The 17,597-nt window shown below is 40.6% G+C and overlaps 1 long non-coding RNA gene across 2 annotated transcripts in view; it reads right to left on the bottom strand.

The window, feature by feature from the left end:
* The window catches only part of LOC103016943 (uncharacterized), a 106,490-nt gene extending 89,135 nt beyond the window's left edge, over positions 1 to 17,355 (bottom strand). The window contains exons 1-2 of one of the 2 annotated variants that reach the window (XR_451823.1): positions 17,218 to 17,355; positions 2,050 to 2,141 (exon numbers count right to left, since the gene is read on the bottom strand). This is a non-coding gene — a long non-coding RNA (uncharacterized LOC103016943). Of the gene's footprint in view, positions 1 to 2,049; positions 2,142 to 5,113; positions 5,189 to 17,217 lie in introns of those variants that run through there. The other variant, XR_003624169.1, reaches the window with a different exon arrangement.
* Positions 17,356 to 17,597: the final 242 nt, after the last annotated feature.

Raw genomic sequence — 17,597 nt, 5'->3', positions numbered from 1 at the left:
TTCTCTTGGGCAATACAGTACGTGGATCTATAACAAGTATGAATAAACCAAAGCAGAGTGAAATTAGGTAGTAGGTCTAATTGAAATTACATCACAAACTAAAAAAAAAAAAAAACAACAAGTCTATTCCTTCTAGAGATTTCTGTATTTGTAGGAAGAACACTGACCTTATTGCAGTAGTAAGCTAGCTGGTTTCCCTTAACTAGGTAAAATGAGGGGAAACAGAGAGAGGGGTGGGGTGGATAAGGATGGAATTTATAAATATGGGTGTAAACATTGTAAATTTTGTTAGTCAAATAAAATTTTTGGCAGTCTTGTGGTTTTGGAGATTCTGTCATATAAAACTTCAGAGACAAATCAATCACTAAAAAACTCAGGCCCAGGGCTTACAAGATTTGTAGTCAACTCTTCACAAAAAATGTGAATGAGGTACAAGGCTAAAACTCACAACAATATTGTTAATAATCATAATATTTAGAGTTAGTTTTTTTTAAAAGCCATAGTGCTTCCTGAGTCTAGACCTTTACTACTCCAAATGGGGTAACTGAGTCCCAGAGAGGTGAGATGACTAACTCAAAATCAAGCAAATAGTGGTCTGATTATTTGAAGGACAAATAACTAACTCTTATGTAGGAAAAAATTTGCTTTCTCAGTGCCCTCAGAAAGCATGTTTCAAGAGCCAGGTGTATATTACATGCTAATAGATATGCACAGAGAAATTTGAGCAAAGTTCTGCTTATCTAATGCTGAGAGCACTGACTCAGATGGACAGGTAAATAAAGAACATCAGATAGAGAATTCAGCTGAGCCTTCAAGGCCTAGATCAAATGCAGTCTCTGCCCTTAGCCTTCTTAGTCTCCCAGCACATGTCTGCCTCTGAATCCCAGGGCACTTCAGTCATTTCTCTCTTAGTGTATTTGTCACTTATTTTTTTGTAGCACTTACCTAGTGCCAACAGTGTTCCAGTGCTTTCCTCAAAACAAGCCCGTGTGACATGTCCTAGTATTACCCTCACTTTATAGATGGGGATCTAAGGGACAGAGATAGGAGGCCACTCTGCCCAGGTGGAACAGGATTCAAATCAAGGCGAGCTGGGACCACAGTCCATGCTCTAACCCCTCCCCTACACCCCTTCTACCATGTTAAGGCTGGAGGCTTCCACGCCCAACATTGTCTTCTACCCACAAGCTTACTGAGAGCAGATTTCACTCTGAGTCATGCATATATTCCAGAGAACATTTAAAATAGTGCCTGGGGCAGACTTAGAAGTCAAATCATTAACTAAATAAATGAATAACAAATAGGTGAAGAAGGCATGAGGGCATCTAGGCTTAGACAGCAAAAATGCATCTGTGATACACACATTGGTGGTGATGGGGCTGGAGAAACACAGTCCTTTCTCTTTGGTCATTTCATTCCCATGTACTCCCCGCGTGCTACTTTCCTTAGGCTGCTGTGCTAAAATTTGTTAAAATGTCTGAATTTTAGGGGAAATAAACAATTGCAGGATGAGAGCTAGCTCTTGATGAAACTGTGAAGAAGAAATGTGACTTTGCCGCTCTCTTTCTTCCCCTTCTGTTTTCTTTTTGCCCAATATGGGTGGTCCCCATGTGAGGCGTTCTGGGCTTCACTTGATGGGTTTGGAGAGGTCACCGCTAGGCCTCCAGGAAGAGAACAGTCTGACCACAGCAGTGGGAAAATCACCTTAAGGATCTACAGGCGTGTGCTATAAAATATATATCCACTCAAACGTATGATTCAGCCCCACTCAAATGTTCCCAGTAGTTTAGATTTGAACATTTGATTTACCCTTCTCTCATAAACTGCCATAAAATCACCTTAGTGCATGACTCACTTTCTTTCATTTACTCACATTTCAGTGAAGATAATTAACCTTGGCTAATAGTTCTCTTCACTAGACTGACTCAGGTGTTGTTAAAAGCAACAGGCTTACAAAATAGACAGTGGAAGATGGAGACACGAAATGCAATTTGGCTCATATGTTCTAGCACCGAGATCTAACACATTCTTATTAATTCAAGCTCTTACCTGGGAGGTGTCTCGGTCAAAAGCAGGGGCTCTGGAATCCAAGTCCTCAATTTTGGTCATTCTCATGGTAGCAGTAGTTTAAGAACCAGCAGCTGGGATAGAAAAGCAAGAAAAGCAATGGAAGTGTTTTCTTTCTATTATTATATTTTATAATAAATAGTCTGTTTGATTACCTATTTGGCTTTAAATTGTAAGATTTGTTCCTCAAAAAGTTAAACATAGAATTACCATATGACCCAGCAATTTCACTCCTAGGTATGTACCTAAAGAACTGAAAACAGGTATTGAAATCAATACATGCACTTGCATTTTCAAAGCAGCACTATCCCCAGTAACTAAAACATGGAAAAAGCCCAATGTCCAACAACAGATAAATGGATAAGCAAACCGTGACATATATGCAGAGTCGAATGTTATTCAGTCATAAAAAGAAGTGAGTACTGTTACACACTACAATACAGTGAACCTTGAAAACACACGCTAAGTGAAAGAAACCAGACACAAAAGGCCACATATTGTGTAGCTCCATTTATACAAAACATCCAGAATAGGTAAATCCATAGAAACAGAAAACATATTAATGGTAGCCAGGGGCTAAGGGAAAGGAGAAATGGGGGAGTGACTGCTAATGAGTACCAGGTTTCCTTTTAAGGCAATGAAGATGCTTGGGAACTAGATAAAGATGATGATTAGATGAGATTACAAATGTACTAACTGCCACTGAGTCGTTCACTTTAAAATAGTTAACTTTATGTTATGTGAATTTGACCTCAATTTTCAAAAATTGCATGTCTTCCCATTGAGATATTATTAATACACGAAATAAAATTATAAACTTAGCATTCTTCTGCAAATCAGTACGGCACACATCCTATCATACAAGGGTGATGTTCAAGATATTTAATGACCAGCAAGGAACACACGCCCCCAATCAGAAATGACACCTCCCGTTAACAATTAGTCCAAGCCAGCTGACTGTCAGCCCTTCTTGGCCTTCAAGCAGAAAACCACTGAAGGATCATTTTCTCTAGGAGCCACGCGTTGCAGGTCAGCAAGCATGATCTCACTGACTCCTTACCAACAATTTGGACTCATTTGTAAAGGGAAATTTCTTCCATTTTGCAGAAGAAACTAAAGTTCAGTGAGACTAGGCAATTTACTCAGGCTCACATAAACATTAAATGGCAGAAGCAGGGCTCACCTTCAGGAATTCTTATTGCAAACCAAGATCTCTTTACTGCACAAAAGTCGTTCTTCTCCAGACAACTTACATCTAAACAACTCAACTGCTACAGATTTTTGGAAAAGATATTGGCCCTCTAAGCATTCTCTCAGATATTTAAATTATTGAAAGAAAAGGGTAGAAAATATCAAATAAAGAAACAGACCAGATTTCTTGGAATAAGCTCAATGGTACAGTTACATTAATAAAAACTAGTGGGCTTCCCTGGTGGCGCAGTGGTTGAGAATCTGCCTGCCAATGCAGGGGACACGGGTTCGAGCCCTGGTCTGGGAAGATCCCACATGCCGCGGAGCAACTAGGCCCGTGAGCCACAATTGCTGAGCCTGCGCATCTGGAGCCTGTGCTCCGCAACAAGAGAGTCCTCGATGGTGAGAGGCCCGCGCATCGCGATGAAGAGTGGCCCCCGCTTGCCACAACTAGAGAAAGCCCTCGCACAGAAACGAAGACCCAACATAGCCATAAAATAAAATTAAAAAAAAAAAAAAAAAAGCACTGAAGGAGAAAAAATAAATAAATAAATAAAAATAAAAAAATAAAAACTAGTATTTGACAATTTAGTATCTTGCAAATATATGTAACCCTGGATATAAATGTAGCAAAAAATTACCCCCTCCCCTCCCCTTCACCACCAAATCTGATGACAGCAAAGTGTCCAGGGCAACCCTTCACTAGCAGGCAACCTGTTCAGTCACACAGGGTCCTGCACTCAGAAGTTTCATGGTTTAAAGCTCTGCTGTTGCCGCCTTGAAATTCTTAATCATTTTTGAACAGGAGGTCCTGCTTTTTTATTTTGCACTGGGCACTGCCAATTATGTAGCTGGACTTGCCAGCATCCAACTAATTTTAATCCTTATCTGACCTACTTAGAAGAGCTATTATGAACATTGAATGGAAGTAATGTTATAACATTCTTTACAGTTTATAAAGTATTTTCACATAAAAATTATTCTTCTTCAGTTAACAGCTTGGTGATTATTTAGATTCACTGCCAGGCGGCTCCTTGAGGAATATATTGCCCACCTAGACTCAGGTCTCCTGATGCTCAGGGAAGGATTCTTCTTGAAGCTTCGACTGCTGCCTTTGCATCCTTCAGCAATAAGTTCCAGTGATGCCTCCCCAGCAAGGCCTCGTTTGCACCCTAAGCCGTATGAAGAGCCCCTCACTCACTCTCACTCCCACTTACTCTCTGTCATGTCACTCTGTTCATGCTCCTCATAGCACTGTCACCTCTGTAATTATTTCTGTCTTGTTTGTTCGTTATCTGTCACCTTCACCAGAATGTAAACTCTACAAGGGCAAGAACTCTGTTTTCATCAGTGTGTATTTCCAGCACGTGGAAGGCACTCAACAAGTCATTTCTTGAATGAATGAATGAATGAATGAAGAAATGAATGAATATTCTTTTCCAGTAGACCTGAGAAGGTTGCTTTCTGCACTGACTCTAAAGCACTGTGATGTCCTTTGGTCCCATGGTCAACGGGTAGATCCTGTTGGAATGTATTGGTTTACAAATGTTTAACTATCAGCTTATTTATCTACCTACTCTGAAAATGAGATTCTAAACGATAATAAAAAATGGCTTTGGAATGTGCCCTAAGCCTACGGTGCACATGGTACAGAATGTTCTCAGAAGCAACAGGACTCATGAATAATGAGGCAGCCACTTCTCTGACTTTATGGCCTTGCCTGCCTGGTGTTCTCACCCACAAACCTTTGCCTATATCCTAAATCTCGGCTGCCACACGTGCTCCACAGTTTCTACCCGGCTCCATGCTTAGAGCCCTGCTATTTTATGGAAAGAATGTAATTAACACCACCTACCGCAAACTTTGCTCCCAGCAGAGCCTCTGACCAAAGCAGCATTATTCCATTCAGACTGTGAATGCTAGACTGCTCCAGACGGCAAAGCTGAATCAACAGACCCTGGCAGGAAGGCTGGGTTTATTTCACAGCAGGTAGGAATGTGCAGTTGAAGCACAAACAGAAAATTTCTTTGACCTTCCCTGAATTATGTGAGCGTTTGCCATGCTTAATAAAATCAGGATCTATTAGCCTACTTGCTCCACACACAAAATTTTTTGACTGGCAAATTTACATGTAGCTTTACCCATATGAATCAGTGTCATTTATACACACACACACACACACACACACACACACACACACATTCTCCAATACATACTCATTATAAAAAGTTCAAATAATGTAAAAGTGTATAGAATAATATATAGGGTCCTTTATCCCACTCCCCTCCCCCAGAGGTATATTTTGAACATCTTAAAGTATAATATTTCTCTGTTAACATTTTAGAATATATTGTTCTGACACTCTTTATGCCTTTGAAAACATTTATTTAAAAACAATTATAAAAAGCATTTATAAAAACCTTTTTTGACTTTAAAATGTGTATGTGCTCACATATTAACATTTCTGAAATTGAGCTGGCTTACCTTTGATAGCTTCTTAGATTCAATGAAACCCTCAGTTTTTCAGTTTTCAATTAAATGGTTCATGTTTGATGTATTGTTTTGAAACTTGTTTTTCAAGAGAACCTAAATAATTTCTTGACACAATATTTACCACTCTTACTGCATTTATATCCATATTACTGTTTGCTATTTTTAAGCTGTAAAATATATGGTTATAGCTCTCATGTCTTCAAATTGCTTCTAAATTTACTCCTGACCCCTCACACAGTGCCATAAACATAAGGGTCCAAGTCCTTTATAAAATTTGTTTGGGGATGAGATAAAGAATTTGGATCATACTCTTGGGAACACCCTTGTAACCTGTAGCTAATATGCATACAAAACTCTTTCCTCATGCTGAGGGCAATCAGTGTGTCATTTGACTTACACACTGGTTTATTTATATTTTCTTTAAGCTGTGTCTTTGGGAATGTTCCACCGTGTCACACGTACATAACCCATCTGAGAATTGTGGGTTTTGCAACATCTCACCATTTTCTCATGATAGGAAATGGGGAAGTAAGGCATTTGCTAACTCCATTTCTGCTTTTGCCCACAATGGCTAGCAAGTAACGCTTTCCTTCCCATCCCATCCCCCAATTCATGAGCAGCCTTAGACTCTCTGGAGCCGGCCCAGGGGCTGAGCAGGGCTGGGGTGAACTCACGGAGACCACAGTCACGTTGCGTGAGAGTGTAGAGAATGGGAGGACGCTGTCCTGCACTTGGACTGGCTCCAGCTCAGAATCAGCCTCCGAGAAGCTCCGGCCCTCTCAAGAGGGAGGTCCCAAAGGTTCAGATGAGGTTGGAACTCCTCAGGGATTCCTCGGTGCAGCATGGAACTAGATGCCTGGGGCCTGCCCTACATCTTGGTACTCTTAGGACTGAAGCCTAGACTTATTCTACCTCTGACATAGGAGGGTAATTGAGTGAGCCCCAAATGTTGCCCAGAATATGGAGTTCTGCAGCTGAAAACTGATCCCTCGGCAAAAGCAGCGTCTCACCCTTTTGACACAGTAAGGCATTTACAATAGCCACAGTGTAACTATTCTAATGGTCCAAAAGGACAAATGGGAACTTGGATTTTGAACCTGTGAGACCAGTCAGCATTCTCTCCATTTACCTTCATGGGAAGGAGGCCTTGCAGTGGCTTTTGACCCAATGGCCTGATCTCCAACTGTCATATAGCCAATCAGAACCATGAATCTGCCACAAATACCCTAGTTGCCATCTACATCCAAAGAGACCCCAACTAGATTCACCCCTCGCCATCCCTCTGCTACCCCCCCCAAATCCAAGCCGTCATCATCTCTCACCTAGGTTATTGCAATAGTCTCCCGAAAGCTTCCTTGCTTCTGCTATTATTTTCCACCAATCTATCTCCATATATAAACCAGTGTAATCCTTGAAAACATCGATTTCCTACGTCACCTCCGCCATACTCCATTGAAGAGCCTGTGCTCTTCTACTGCACTTAGAATAAAACCTAAAGTCCTTGGCCTGAACAAGTCTCCATGCACTGACCTCCCCATCATCTCCTCCTACACATGATATTCCAGACACCAACCTTGAACATGCTGAGTTCTTTCCTATTGCAGTGGTTGTTGCCTCTGCCTAGAAAGCATTCACTGCTCTTCTGAGCATAACCTGCTCCCTCTCATCTCAAACTCTCCACTATAACATCACCTGTTCAGCACAGCCGTCCCTGGGCACCTGCCTCAAGGCCCCTCTCCCATCACTCTGCCATATCACCCCATTCATTTTCTCCTTTAAGACCTCTTATTATGCTCTGCAATTATCCTATATGTCTACTTCTGTCTTCCTATATGAAAATTTAAACTTCTGAGAATGAGGAATGTTGTTAGTTTCTCCTTCACATCCCCTTTTTCTAATCTAGAATATTTCCTGAACAATTCTGAAAATTAATTAAAATTCATTGGGAAGTACTGCATACTATTCAAACCCACCAACCCAGGGTTGCCTGTGTCAGGATGTGGGGAAAGGTTGAGTGAAAACAGGATAAAGCAGCTGATCACAACCCAGGTGCCCATCAGCGTCATAAATCTGCAAGTACCCTCTGACCTGCCAAATCACAGTCTTCAGGGGCAGAGTGTGAACATCCTTGATTAGGAAGTCCCATGGGTGATTCTGCTGCATCTTTGTCTCAGCATGATCAGAAAGAGCCTTTCCTTTGCCTCTGGAGTCACCAGGGCTCACAGTGGACTGTCACGGGGTTGGTAACACGTGGTCACAGCAGTGCTTCAACCATCCTGCCTTAGGAGAAACAGTGAACATAGAGGTGCCCTGACAGGTGAGGGCAGAGCCCTCAGAAGTGATGTTTCGCCACAACTCAACCTTCCAGGGAAGCGTATGAGGCAACTCAGATCAAAGGGCTTTTGCAGGGGGTGTATGTGAGTAGTATAGGGGTGTGTGTGTGTGTGTGTGTGTGTGTGTGTGTGTGTGTGTGTGTTTAAAATAGCTCTTTTTACAAAAGTAAAATATTGTAGAATATTTGGAAAATACAGAAAAAATATAAAGGAAACATTTTAGTACCAAAAAAGAAAATCTCCATAGCCACTAATACTTATACTGAGTGCTTACAATCTGTCAGGCATTGTCCTATATGCTTCACATGTATTTATTTATTTAACTCTCACAACAAACCAATGAGGTGTTTTCCTCACCCATTTTACAGATGAGAAAACTGAGGCATAGGGAGGTTAGAAAATTGGCCCCAAAATATACAATCCTAGGATTTTAATTTAGCAATTTTCCTCCAGAACTCACCTTCTTAATTACTATGCAATAAATCTCTGTGTGGTTGTGTATATTTATATTTGTACAAACATACACACACGTTTATATATGTAATGGGGCAAAAAAATGGTTTAAATATTAACAGCCTTTCCTCATCTTTCTATGGAGGGAGAAAGCTAATTTTTAGTTACCTTCCAGATCTCTGAAAAATAAATACAATTTTTTAGATTCACTTCTTCCAGTTAAGGTAGTGATGATCTTCCTATTGCCAGAAGCTGTATTTGCTTACTTGTTAAATCATGATTAGGTGTGTAATTTTATCAAATGTTTGTTCTACCACTGTAAAAGTAACCATATTCCTCTCTCCCCTCCCACACCCCCTTAACCTGCTAACTAAGTTGGCCCTAGATTTGTTAGCTTGGCTGTGATTTTTTTCTAATCGATGGCTAAATTTTGGTTGCTGGTATTTTGTTTCAGAAAATTGCCTCTATGTTTAATAATTTCTTTTAATAAGTTTCTTTTCTCATACCATTCTTGTCTGGTTTTGGTATCAAGGTTGTAATGGACTTAAAAAATGAGTTGAAGAGTGCTTCATCTTTTTCTCTTCTCTGAAGGAGTTTAAGTTTGGAATTACTAACACCTTGAACTCATCAATAAAAATACTCTGGGCCTAGGATTTTGCTGACAGAAAGATTTTAAATTTTTATTCAATCCCTTTCATGGTGATAGCACATGTCAGGTTTTATTTTATTTGAGTCAGTTCTGATCATTTTTATTTTCCTAGGAACACATCTATTTCTTATAAGTTTTTAAATTTGGGGGCATAAACTTGTCTTCTCTCACTTATCTAATCGTGTAATGTTACGTATATAGTAACGTTCTTTTCTCTCTTTTTTTTTTCCTTGACAAAGCCTGACAGTAGTTGCCATTTTTATTACTCTTTTAAAAGCAGACTTTTTTGATAATCTCATTTGTATCTTTGATTTCTGTTTCATTTATTTCTGTCTCTTCAACTTTCTTTGGGTTATTAAGTGAGTTTGTTCTTCCCTCTGATTTCTTAAATTGGATGCTTAGCTCAATTTTTTTTTTTTTTTGCATTTCTTCTTTGTTAAAATAAGCATTTAGGGCTACAAATTTATCTCTTACTACATCCCACAAGTTTTGACATATAGTATTTTATTTATTATTCATTTCTAAGAATTGCCTAATTTCTATTAATTAATTCTTCCTTGACTGGTTTAGAAGTGTGTTTTAACCTTTCTGAGTGTATAGAACATTTTCAGTGATCTTTTTATTGCATTATAGTAAGAAAATGTGATAGGTATGTTACCAATCTTTCAAAAAAAATTGAGATCTTTAAGGCCAAATGTATCCAGTTGACTTCCAAAAATGTCCCATGTGTGTTTAAAAACTGTAAGTTTCATGCCAATAACCCCACAAAAGTCAACTTCTATAACCCTGTAGATGTTTTACTGGCCTTCAAGGAATTCCCATATTTTCTTACCAGTAAAAATTGCATTAAAGTAACATTTTAAAAAATATACTTTATCCAAAAATTTAACATATGCTAGACTAGGAAAGAATCTTGTTTTTGAAAATGGAAAATTTTTATAAATCTAAGATGAATTATTTTCTCTCTCCATCCCTCAATTTGACCTTGATTGTAGCACGGATTATGTTGTGTTATGATAAGATATTCAGAAGTCTGTCTCCCTCTTTTGATGTTAACAGCTTGGGGAAAATGCCTATGTCATACTCACTTTGTAAGCCCTCACTTGCCTGAAACATAGTGTTTTATTAATAGATTTCTCTTAAATCGATGAAATGTATTAATAGTAACCTTCCTTGCCAAATGGGTACATACTACTGCTCTCTTTATTACAGAGATGACTTAGTTCCCCTGAAACTGACTTCTCTTTCAGCCTCACTAAACCTGGTGTAACTGAGTACACACTCCATAGAACTGAAATCCAAAAACCCTAAATACTTGTCCCCATTAATTCAATATGTAATGAACTCAGTCTATGTGTAGTGCTGTGTTCTCAGTCAGCCACTGATATGCTGTTTGCCATTTTATCTTCTTGTTGGAGTTTCCATTACTCTTGTTTCACCAATAATACAGGAATGTTGAAGGGCGAGAGTGGTCTAAATCAGAGCTAAGGATCCATAACCCAACAGCCAGGAGAAATATGGGGTATTTTTTACAGCAAACTGTGTTACACTTTAAAATTTTATTAAACAATTATAAGAGCCTATGAACCTAGTAATGAAAGCCATGAAATAGAACATTCATGTCTATTATAAGAGAGGATTCAGTGAATGAATGAAATACTAGTGTTTAATAACTTGCCTTGCACTCTCCAGTATAGATGAACTAGAATTACATAGGGAGAGAGATTAGATTGATAGGTATTTTTAAAGTGCCAGCTTTTCACTTGGTTTCAGACTAGGATTTAAAAATTAGTGTTTGAGAAGATTAAAAAGTTCTTATTTAGGGTAACTGAGACAAAGTGATTTATACCAAGAAAGAGGGAGAGAAAGAGCGAGAGAAACAGAGAGGGAGAGACAGAGACAGAGAGAGAACCATAAGCCTGCATCTCATCAGAAAGCTATATTAATCTCATGTTCATAAAACTATGTAAATCGAACATCCCCAAAAGTAACCTCAAAAGTTGGGGGAGGGAGAACCAATGTATTTAATTTATGTTGGATGAATGAATTTGGATTTTTTTTCTCTGTAGATATTCACAGAAGTATTATTGTATTAATTTTCCAGCAATTTTTATTCCATTTTACAACAGAGACGCTGCTTTCTGCCCATGATTTTAATGCCAAGACAGCTGAAAAGGACTTTGGATTGTACCTTTTTGTATTAGTCTTGATTTTTCTTTAAATTCTATTTTCAGGCTGACTTCACATGATGAGAATAGCATGAAATATATGGGTTTAGTTTACATATAGGAAATTGTAGTCGGACAATTCTGGAGGGAGGGGGAATTCACCTTCCTTGAATTCCAAAAAACTTTATCACGGTAGGAAAGCCGTTTGACAGTTTTTCTTCTAACCACAAGTGCACGTTAAACTAGATTTCCAAATATATCCATTAAAAGGAAAAAAATTCTACCTGCCACAAAGAGTTTGCCTGGTCCTTGGCCCTGGCTGGCGGCAGGCCTTATTCATCCTTTCTAAATTAGCCAGTGCTCACATCTCCTCCATCTGCGTGGGTGGTGGCGAGCTCAGCTGCTTGTTATCACTGCCTCTGAGCATTGGATGGACAAACCTGAGTTTGTGTTTTCCTGACACTGTCCTTACTTCTTCCTGCCCATTAATCACGCAGGCTCAACAAAGCCCAGGGAATGATCACCCCAGGTGGTGAGAGGGCTGCACCCCTGGGAAGCAGAGGTTTTGATCAGAGTGCCTCTCCATGATCTTCTGAACTCATCTGGGGAGATTTCTTACTTTACTCCAAAAGAAGGTTTCTTTTTTTCTTCTTCTTCAAAATTTTTTAGCCACACAGCACAGTATGCAGGATCTTAGTTCCCTGACCAGGGATCATCAGGGATGGAACCCATGTCCCCTGCAGTGGAAGCACAGAGTCTTAACCGCTGGACCACCAGGGAAGTCCCCAAAAGAAGGTTTTCATTGTCATAGGTTATCCATAGCAACTAATTACACCACGATAGCTGCTATTATTATTATTATACATTTAGAAAAGTCAAGACACACACGATAAATTAAAAATGCATCCTCGAACTTGATTCCCTTTCCGCTGCACCTGTTATTCTTTGTTATGCAAAGTGCTATTAGTGCACATAGGCAATCATCAAAATATTTACACAGGGCAATGAAAACATGCTTAGAATGTAATAGTCTGCAAAATCCTGATTGCTTGATAACAGTTATTCCAGACTGCTACAATACATTACTTCAATCTCTAGACCACCCAGATAGATTGCTGAGGTATATTCCTTTAAATGATTAAAAATAACTGGAGTTACAAGCACAAAGATCTTAAAAACAGCAAGTCATCATTGCCAGGCTCTCTGACCTGACTCAGAAACACGTTATGTTTTCATAGTGGCCTTAAATAAAAGGTCTTAACTTGATGGTGGTTTTAAAATATAACACATTTAATTTGATGAAACCCATCTATTAGGTTGGTAGTGTTTTCATTAGATGTTTATTTTTTAATATATATATATATTTCTTCAGTGATATAAGAAGGAAAAGAAAACATGCTAGAAGATAAATGTCATGGGCTGTGTTATACAGCATAAGGAATATCATCAATAATGCTGTAATAATTCTGATGGGGACAGATGGTTATTAGACATTGTAGAGATCATTTTTTTGTGTATGTAATGTCAAATCACTTGTGGTACACGTGTAACTAACATAATATTGTATGTTAACGATAATATAGTTAATAAATAATAAAAATAAATAATAAAAATTAAAAATTATAAATAAATAAATAAATAAATAAAATTGTGTAAAAAATTTTAAAAATTAATAAAGAAAAACATGCAATGCCTGTCTTCCCACGTTCCACTTCCACAGTTACTCATCCCTGCACACATGCACATACCACACTGCCACACCTTGTAGACATATATATGTCTGTGTACATGTACTAACATACAGTATATACATAGATTGAGTTGTTTGTTTTTACCAAGGTAAAATTATGATTTGCATATCATTCTGTAGTTATTCCCACTCTCTACAACATGGACATTTTTCTAAGTCAATACCTCAAACTTCCTCAGTTTTTAAATACTGAATAACATTGGATTGAATGAATACACCATTGTTTAACTATTTAAAATATTTTGTTTCCAATTTTTCCTATAGCAAACAATGCTGCAGTGAGCCAACTCATTTTTTACAATGAATATACTTAGCTTAGGGGTATCCATATTCTTCGACTTTTCCTGTCTTAGATGGCAAATGTGAGTTTTTTCAAGATCCCAGAGTTACTGTATGGATGCAAAGTGCTGGAAACCACTCTTTGAACTGCCACTGATGCAGTCAGATCACAAATCAAACCAGGTTATCGTTAGAAATCATACCTTCAGCTACTTCTATCTCCCCTACATGAATACAGGAAGTCTATATTCTGTGTGTTAAGCTTGTCCCTCTCAAAATTGTTATCACTTGTTTCCACTGTATGATAAAATATTTTCTCTTGCAAGGGAAACCAAAACACAAGCTTTAAATCAAATAAAAGAATTGCTACATTCATTCCCTCATTAAATCTGTATTCAGGGTGTGGTGTAAGATCAGGAAATTAAGAACCCACCCAGCTAAGGTTACTGAATGATGGATTGGTTGGAAATTTCCAACAATGTAATGAATTTAGTCTAACAGTTTGAATGGTCCGCTTAGAGACTGTAGTCAGGAAACATATATACAATGTAAACTGCCCAGCTCCTTAGAGAGAAATTAACATTGTTGGTAAAGACAAGTACTATTAAAATCACAGCACTTCTTCATTCCACCATTTCTGGTTTTCAAAGGGAACAGTGGATCCCTAAAAGTTAAGGGGTTGGGAGAAACTTGATAAAAATATTTATAATTTCTAATTCTATAGTCCATAAGTTTATTCCTAAGCAAGTACCACATAACTTTTACAAGCAGAGAAACCGAGATTGTGGTCTAATAGAATGAATCATTTGTCCAGTAAGAGTCGCCCATCTCAGGTTCCCAGATCTGTGCTCAATACCCAGCCATTGCCACTTCTCCTGCCATGAACAACATCACCAGGATAACGCATCCTTTCACAGCCATCGCCCAAATCCAGTGCTGTCCCTTGCGGTCTTCAGAATGTGTTATTTTCCATTTAGCAGGCTGGCTTTTATCTTGCTAAATGAGAGTTATCCTATATACCCTCTAGCATTTTTTTTCCTACATCTTTTCTCCTGCGAAATTGAAAGATTTTCCTGAAATGATATCCTGCTGATGATACAACCTTGACTGCTCCTTCCCCTGGAGAGGAAACAACAACTCAGAGAATCAAGCCATAGTTTTCTTTATACCTGACAATGTTTCAGATCCCAAGGATGTTCTTAAAGGGTGGCTACGGTTACACTGTGCCTAGACCTGGCAGGGGGAGGGGAGCATTGGAGTTCTGGAAAGGAGCCGAGGTTTTGCTAATAACCAGACCATGGCAGCTGGAGCCTGGACAGCTCACGCTGTGGGCGCTGCCCTCCGGGTGGTGGTAGATACCTCTGCAGCGAGCCTGCCCTCTGTGAGCCAGCACACAGACCTGCTGGGACTGAGATGAGGAAGCCCAGGAACCAGAGCACCTGGAGGGATCCGGAGAGTGAAGACAGCTAGGAGTGGGTATCTGGCAAAGTCCTTCGTATCTTCCACCTGCCCCCAAGCCCCGCCATCTAGTGCCCTCCCCCACTGCTTCCCACTCCATATACTTAGTGGGTAGAGCAGTGAAATTAATCCAGCACTCTATATCTCCTGTGTGGATTTTTGCAGGAAATAATCTAATCCTAACTGACCCCATATTGTATCTGACCCAATCAATGCTTGGTTTTCAGAGAGAGGGGATAGCATTCTTTAGTCTGGGTGACTGGGTATTTAGGGGTGTGGCCTATGATAACATCCTGGGATATAACTGGTGGAGGGTAGAGATTGTGCTCTATGTACATTTTTAGTGATTAACTCACGAACATTAAGACCATTAAACAAGGAGGAAGAACATTTTGCCGTTCCTTGCTTATTGGGTTAAGTGTACTTACAGGCACCTTGGCCATCAGGACAATGTGAGGAGTTGATAAGCCACTTAGGAAAGGGAAGGGCTCGATGTCTTCTCTCTGACCATCTCCCTCCTCTCTGACCTTCAGTTCCTGCTTTTATTCAGACACTAGCTTTCTCTCATTCGGACAACTGCAGCTGCTCCCGAACTTCCCATCACGCCCCCCCCCCCTCCCTGCCCAGTGCCATCCTGCTGCCAGAATGATCTACCGGAATGATTTCTCCAGAACAAAACCCTGACCATGTGACTCCCTCGCTGAATTCCTTTTCTGTGGCCCCTCTGCACACTGGGAAAGCTGGTGCTCCTGAAGGGGACACTCAGGCCCTTTCTCACCTGGCCCCGACCCCCCTCCAGCCTCATTACGCTAAGTGCTTGCAGTTCTGTCGACACACCAAGCTGTTCTTCCTGCCTCCAGGCCAACCCCCCGGGCCACCACCATCATCACCTTGTCACACCCTACACCCGATCGCCCAAGCCTGATGGACTCGAGGATAATGCTTTGTCTTCCTGTCACACAGCTCCCGCCCCAGGTGGAACGAGACTCCCAACTTTGCGTCCCCTGGGTACTCCGTCGTGCACCTGTAATGTCCGTCTGTCCTGCTCAAAGGCACAGACTGAGTCTTGTTCACTCCGTGTGCGCGGTCCCCAGCCCTGTGCCGGGAGCGTGGCGTGCACTGCTGGCGTGATTGCATGCTTCAGTGCCTGGCGGAGCTAGGATATGAGAGCGGCCTCTTCCTTTTCTGGCATTCTCCCAGCCCAGCGTGGCTCCTCTATTTTTGCCTCTGTTGCTGTTGGGGTGACTGTGGTGGTCGTTACAGATGCCCCCGCACTGGTGTCTGCACTGCCCCACTCGGCTATACCGATGCACTTGAGCTTCTCCTGTTCTTCTTAATCCTCTGGCATAGAGCTTCTCAACCTTGGACCCCTTAGCTCTGCTAGAATCACCTGCATTGCTTTTACAAAATACAGACGTCCAGGCCCCACCCCAGACCAGTTCATCAGAACCCTTGGGGGTGGAACTCAGGCATCAGCGTGCAGGGTTTTAAGCTCCCCGCGGGATGCTGGTGCAGCCTGGATTGACTGCACTGTGGGCTTTCCCTGCTTTACTTAATGGCTCCAGGGAGCTATCATTTGGGGGGAGGGGGCGAAGAATCAGGATGACCCGTAGCACTACCCACGTGAGGAAGTGAAACACCAAAGCACTCCACAGTGAGTTCTGAGCAAACTCCAGAGAAAGTCTGGCTCAGAAGCTTTCCCGCCTCTGGGCTCCACTCAAAAAGGATGACCAATACGATCTCCAGATGGGGTTTGCTTTTGTCACAGCTTATAGCACATACTCTTGATGCCTGGCTACGGTGTGCAGATTTGAAAATATCCCCACACTTCAAATCACTGTTGACCCTCTTCTAAAGAGAGTAGTTGAATTCCCCAGACATTACTTCTTAAAGACTCTTCAGCATATGAGATGTGTTTACCATATAGCATTGCATCCAGCCATTTCACAAACTAGAATTTATGGAACAATTGCCAGCAGCCCCACTTGACACAACAATGAAAGAGTTAGTATTGGGAACACTTAACACCTTGGCTGCCCTCCTCCTTACCTGTTTCTACCTCTCCACTCCCACCCCTCCCTCCATCCACAGCCTCAGCCTGTGCAATCCGTTCTGGGGCCGTGGCCACTGCAGGGTCCACCTGCTGACGGCAGCCTCTGGTGTGCCTGTGAGATGAGCGTCACCATGGGTTTAGAAGAGAAATCAAATGCCTCTCTGATGTGTCCTCAGAGAGTGAAAGGACCGCTGCAACCATGTTGTTTCATTTACATTGTGAACACAAAAATGTCTCAAAACACAGAAAGTTTCCCGCTGTGGCTCTGATCTCAGTTTCCTGAGTGCAGCCCTTCATAGAGAAACAAAATGAAATGGTCTTACCGAGCAGCTGGGTTTCTCCAAAAGGTCTGAAATGCTGGATTCAATTAAAGCGACAATAGCTGAGCATCTACTGTGTACACGGTGAGTAGCCCACGGGTGCAGAGGGGGAAACACAGAACCTGGTCCCTACTTCCCAAGGAATCACTGTTCAGCGAGCTGGAAAGAAAGACACACACACAACAATATTTCAAATCCAACTAAGATAGTAAGTATAACAGAGGTTTAATAAAGTACAGTAAACAACAGGGAAGAATGATTCATTTTGATTGGAAGAAAAATAGATTGATGTATTACTTCTATTTATACCCAAATATAGTTTCAGAACAAATAAAGATCTTTTACGATAAGTTGTTTCTCTTGTCTTTATATATTCCTTTCCT

Source organism: Balaenoptera acutorostrata, chromosome 14 (genome assembly GCF_949987535.1).
Source record: "Balaenoptera acutorostrata chromosome 14, mBalAcu1.1, whole genome shotgun sequence".
Classification (NCBI taxonomy): domain Eukaryota; kingdom Metazoa; phylum Chordata; class Mammalia; order Artiodactyla; family Balaenopteridae; genus Balaenoptera; species Balaenoptera acutorostrata.
Note: the sequence above shows the minus strand (reverse complement) of the source record. Positions and strands in the feature narration are given on the sequence as shown.